This window comes from Rissa tridactyla, chromosome 10, assembly GCF_028500815.1.
Source record: "Rissa tridactyla isolate bRisTri1 chromosome 10, bRisTri1.patW.cur.20221130, whole genome shotgun sequence".
Taxonomy (NCBI): Eukaryota; Metazoa; Chordata; class Aves; order Charadriiformes; family Laridae; genus Rissa; species Rissa tridactyla.
The window spans coordinates 11,729,486-11,735,509 of NC_071475.1; positions in this window are offsets into that span (position 1 = coordinate 11,729,486).

A 6,024-nucleotide genomic window follows, 5' to 3' on the forward strand; every position below is an offset into this window, starting at 1 on the left:
AGGGGACAAGGGACGCTGCGGTGGGGCGGGGGAGGACGGGGAGCCGGGCGAGGGGGCTGACGGAGGGGGGTGAGCGGGACTCGGGCAAAGGGACGAGGGACAGGGGAGGGACAGATGCTCTGGGACAAGGGGGCCGGAGGGATAAGGAGGTGGTGGGGGGGACAGACAGGGGAGGGTAGGAGGGAGCCACACCGATGGTGACAGCGATGGGCCCATCTGAGGGCACGGGTGGCTCCAGAAAGGGTCCCTTATCCAGGCCCAGCACACGCACTTGACCTCATCCATGTCTCTGCATTGAGGGAAAGCATTGATCTGCTTCCTTAGACCCTTACAAGGACCCACAGCCATAAGGCATTTGGGCGGGCAGGGTACCCAGTGCCACCGTCCTACACCGAGTGCGCTGCTGGCAGCCCCTTCTCTGCACACACACAGGTCACACCACAAACCTGACCCATCTCTGGGGCTGCCTTGCTGAAGAAAATAACCTTCGTGCTCAGTTCAGCTTGGCAATGCTGACCAGAAAACTAAATCTCTCTAAAACCCCAAGTTTTAGGACACAAAACCCTTGCACATTCACAAAATGGAGGGGCGAGTACCATGCAAACTGACCATGGACGGAGACAATAACACAACAACGAACCTTTCCAGCCTTTGGGGGGGGATAATTTATCTGTCTTCTCATCTTCTCTACAGCCTGTTTAATTTACATGCTTGGTTTTACTGGGAGATGTTCCTCACAATCCAGCATGGACACGTGCTAAAATGGTCACGTTATTTTTATAATGGTATTTTTTAAATTAAGCTTCTCCCCAGCGGGACTATGCACAGTAGTAAAGTTAAACACCCACATAAGTGACAGCAGGATCAAAGACCATGAATCACAGAGGTTTCCTCGCAAGCACATTTAGTAGGATGAATAATTTTATATATACTTCATCCTAAAAGAAAAATCAATAAAGACACACTGCTTTAAAGAAATAAAAATCTAGCAGTAAGAAAGGGCAGAGATCACCCACAAAAAGCAGTCTGTACAGTGACAATGAAGAAAAAAAAGTTAATGATTATGTTGTGCAGATGGAAAATGCTAACTGCTACGCCAAATTAAATAAGATCTGGAAAACTAGTTGCACCATCTCTTGCAATTTAATTTACTCCTCTTTAAATAGAAGGCAAGATAATGACCGGTTGGGAGAGCCTGGAATCTAAAAATTCATTGGTATGCCGACTCCGAGAGTTCTCTATTTTAATGGTGACCCTGCCAAAAATGTTAATTGTGAAAAAAATCCCATCACAATAAATGGCTGTATCTAGGCACAGATTTTCTCAGAAGAGCTGGAGAAGACAGCAGGAGAGTGCTAATTTCTTACAGCCCTAAAGGGCCACATCTTGCCTCCGTGACTGTAGTTGACAGCCTCCACACCTAATACATTTTTGGTGTCCTCTACTGAGGCTGCCAACACAATATTAATTTTTGGACATGCAGCAGCAGCATCACACTAGAAATAGGGCCAAACGCACTAGAGTGTATGACCAAAACTAACTACCTTTGAACCAGCACCTGCCTCTGTCGGGAACCAGACGCTTCAGTGAAAACCTCCAGATTCCATTATCAGAGAGCTGCTCCTCATTTAAAACATTACAGCTCAGGTGGAAAACAAATTATTCTGTTATAAACAATCTGAGCTGCAAGGAACCATATAGAAGTACGACCCCCGCACCTCCAAGACACGGAGCGAGTGCCAGGCGGCAGAGCCTGCATCGTTATTCCAAATGAGACGTGTAAAGCCTCCGTTTATTTCTTGTTTACATCAGTAAATACCAGGCTTCACAGTGGCACAAGGTACGTCGCGGGAATCTCAAGTAACAGTAAATTAATCTGGTTGTGGAGGAAGGGCAATCACAGGATGCATTGAACTAGGCGCACCCTTTGCCTACAGAGATTTCTAAGAAGTCGTGATACAGAAGAAAAACAAGTCTCCCGAGATGGATCTCACACGGAAAAGTGATGGTGAGAACAGCATCCTGATTCTGCTTAGCTACCACGCGCTGCCAGCACACCTTGAATAAGCTCAGTTCAGAGATTTAAAAAAATCCCAGGAAGCTATTAGCACTTTTAGAAAGATATACTAAGGCTTTAATTAAGAATGTATTTCATTGATATTTGCCATCTATCTGAAGATTTCTTTTTAAAGAAACACTGGTGATGCCTTTTCCTGTGCTTTTGTGCCTTCTCAAGCAGATTTACCACAACCAAACTGTGTTACAGTGCAGCCCTGTGCTACAAGATGCCGTGAAGGTGAGAGGAATTGCTTAAAGCTCACCACCATAGAAGGGGCTTCTGGCTCCATTCCTTACGCCTTCTCCCAGCCACATCCTCCTCTTGCTTGCAGAGTTCTCCAGGAAAACACATAATTTTCTGCTAAGGCCTTATAAAGCAGGCCAAGAGCAGGAGTCAGCCGGTAGATTGGCTCAGCTGATTTCAGATGGGTAACAGGTGACATTTTCCCAGGTATCAACCGGGAAGAAAAAAAAAAGTTCTGCCCCATTCTGTGTGCTCCTGGCACTGCTTGCCTGCACCCAGCTGCAGGGACCTGAACCTCTTTGCCACAGCAAGGGCCCGACTTGTTCCACGCTGGGGCTCATTAGAGCTGAAGAAGGCACATTATAGCCAGAAGAAACAATGAATACTTCATAACTCTTCCCATGGTTTTACTTGAGATTTAAACCGCTACTCTTAGAATCCTTGCTGATCCCCAGATCTTGGCAGCAATGGGTACGTTACATGTGCTTGAAACGTTATTTGCCTGTTCCAGTAGCTTTTCCCATAGCCCCCGCGGGGAATCCCCGCAAGATAGAGCCACAGTGGTTCACAGGGGCCGATGGTGGTTCGCAGGGGCAGAAGCAGTGATTCGCAGGGGCCGACTGCCTCTTAAAACCGCCAGGACCATCCTTTCTCCCACCCACAATTGTGTACCATCACTGTGGCAACTGCAATGCCTGTGCATGTAAGAAATATTAGGAAAGCATTAGGCTTATTTTAGCTATGCTCTAATGCCTTGCAGCACCTGGAAGGGAGGAAGGGAACAAGCACCATATGAGCAGTCCTGGTGGGGGGGGGGTTCCCCCCCCACTTCCAGGGGGAACATTTCCACCCTGGAAGCGTTCCACAGCTATTTCCGAGGCAATAGGTACGACACCTTAGGAGACATCTAATAGATAACCTGTTTTTATTTGTTCGGTGTTCCTGATACAAAATGAACCGTGGGAAATGTTGGGCTAGACCTCTCTCTAGCCAAAGCTCCTCTTTTTTACTCCCAGGCAGAGATGGTCGGAGCCTAAACTTTTGTGGACTTGAGGGACAGCCGGAGCACAAGCTTTGGCTGCTGTGCCCAGCTGCTGCCCTGCTGCCTCGCAGGCTGAGCCAACAGCCATGAAATGTATTTTCTCTACCGAACGCTGGAGTCACGATCGCTTGCTCTTGAAACACTGCCTGGGACTTCAGAAGCATATTAAGTAACACATGAGCTGCCCCTGAAGAGGTTCCCAGGAAGATAAACTGATCAAGCGAGAGCCGAAGCAGAGGTGAGGATGAAGGGATTTTATCTGATATTTGCTTCCAGAGGCTTAAATAAATGCTTTTTAAAACCTAAAACACGATATAGAAGTGCTGAATCCCAATGCTTTTGGCAAAAGCTCCCTCATCTAGGAATGATTTCATATCAGCCAAGCTGTTAAGCGGAGGTTGTCATGGAAACAAGTTATATTCAAATGATATGGCCAGAGATATACTGTATTTAGTGAGTTCTTCATTTGCTGCATATTGGGAACATGTCAGAACTAAATGATATTGCATAACTTTGTTTTGTTAAAAACAAACTGGCTCGCTGCCGCTATTTTTCTCGCAGGCTGGTGTCCAGCCCTGCCTGGGACGGGAAGTTTCATGCACAGTACTGAGCACTGCTCCTCGCTGCAAGCTCCCGTTCATTGAAGTCTTCCTTCAAATGCGTGAACCTACCCAAGTCAAACAAGGTATGCAAGGCCAGGGAGAGCCAGGAGGTACTACCGCCACTTGCTGTTGGAAGTTTACTCTGGCAGGACCTGCTTGGTTGGCTGGAATAGCGTGCGCCAGGAGGAGACCCTGAGGTATCTGCTATTGATAAACCATTTTTGGTTCAGTCTTTGGAGCTTCTCAAAGCAGAGGAGCCTTTCCTTAGCTTGTACGGTTGACATAAGCATTCACTGGTCCAACAAAGAAGTGCAGTTCAACTAGATCTTTTCCTTCCTTACGAAAAAAGTTCCTACATATGTGTTGTGCAAGTCCTAAAAAAAAAATAAATCTATGCAATTACATAAAAGTAAAGCCAGTTCATGCATTCACGGCCATCTCCTAACTGTCCACAACACTAAGTGTCCTTGTAAACATAGGATTCCTATTAATTTACTGTCTGTAAGTGATGTTAGAATAAATCCCAGAGGCACCGATGCGCATACTGCACTTATACATCTGCTCTTTTAGCTGTGGAGCTGTTAAAAAGTACAAGACTTTTGTTCCACATTCTAGGAGTAAATACATATTCTTTATGTAAACAAAATTAATGAAATACTTCTTGCTCAAGTTATCAACAAAAATCAAATCACCTTTGGCGAGGACACTGGTGCAAACTTCAGCCTGAAAAGTGAAAACAAAAATGAAAGACAAAATTGGCTCCAAAACCACTATCACCAGAATCACTTGGCAGCTTTTATGGAGCAGCGTCCAAAGGGAAGTGTTTCAAGCAGTGTCCCAAGGGATCAAGATTCCTGACTGCTCAATAGAAGCTGCGCATTAAGTAAAAGTCAAACAAAAATAAAACCTCACCCTTAAAGTTGTTCCATAACTGAAGACGCCGTAAAACGCGTCACGGGAAGGCGATGGGATCTCACAGCCTCTGTCAGGGGCCTGTGCAAACGGAAGGGGAGTTTGCTCTCTTCTGGGGCAGGTCCTGAATTTCTCCAAGATTTCTCTCTATTACAGTTTATAAAGGAAAAAACAAGGCCAAATATCTCCTCTGGGATACCACAGGACGGACTTCTGCCAGATGTGAAGATGAAGAAGGCAGTACTGGTCCTCTACCTACCTCAGATCAGTGTGCCAGCTGGAAAGACATCAGTCTCTCCAGGCTCCCTGATGCAGTGCAGAATCACAGCTCTCTGGTTACCATCGCTTGTGAAGGACGGCTCAGCCTCATCCAAAGCCCTTTACAGTTAAGTAAAGGCATGTACTGACTTCCATATGCTTTAGATTAGACCTTTCTTCTTCACCTAGCCATCTTCGGAGAGCTGAACGGGCTTGACTCAGCATCCAGTCCCTGCATCGGCTATCAGGAGACTTGAATTTCTTACCTGGCTTTGGATACTAGGCTTCTGCTTTCATCTCTCCCGCTTCCCGTTCCCCACGCTTGTAAGGCACTGGAATTATTTTAGGTGCTAAAGAAAGAGGAACCCAGCAAAGGTGAGGTGAGGGGCATAAATGCAAGAAACCCAACAGACTTCAAATCTAACTTATATGTCAGAAAACAAACTCCAAACAGCTTGCTTTTCCTGATTTCCCAGTAAAATATCTGCAGAGTTTTTCACTTAGATATTGCTTCCCCAAACACGGGCATCCCAAAATAGCATCATCTACAATGCTATTCTGTGTTACATTAAATCGAAAAGACTGTTATTGGCACCACATCTGGCATCGGCTTTGATGTGGAACATGAGCTTAAATACTGATCTTTTTTTTTTTTTACAGGCATCCCAGCTCGCAGCTGAAGGAAACAGTGTGCAAGAGCCACATCCTACACACTGAGCAAACCATGTCAGCCTGCACAGCAGAGTAAGCCTGAGATAGAAAGCCTTATCTATTACTGATATTGTAAAAAATAAATAAATTCTAAAATATAAAAAACATAGGAAATAATATTTTTGTAGGGTTTATGCTCACCTCTTAAAAATTATGAGCTTGATGCTGCTCAGAGGGGTCATTCAACTTTCGGCATC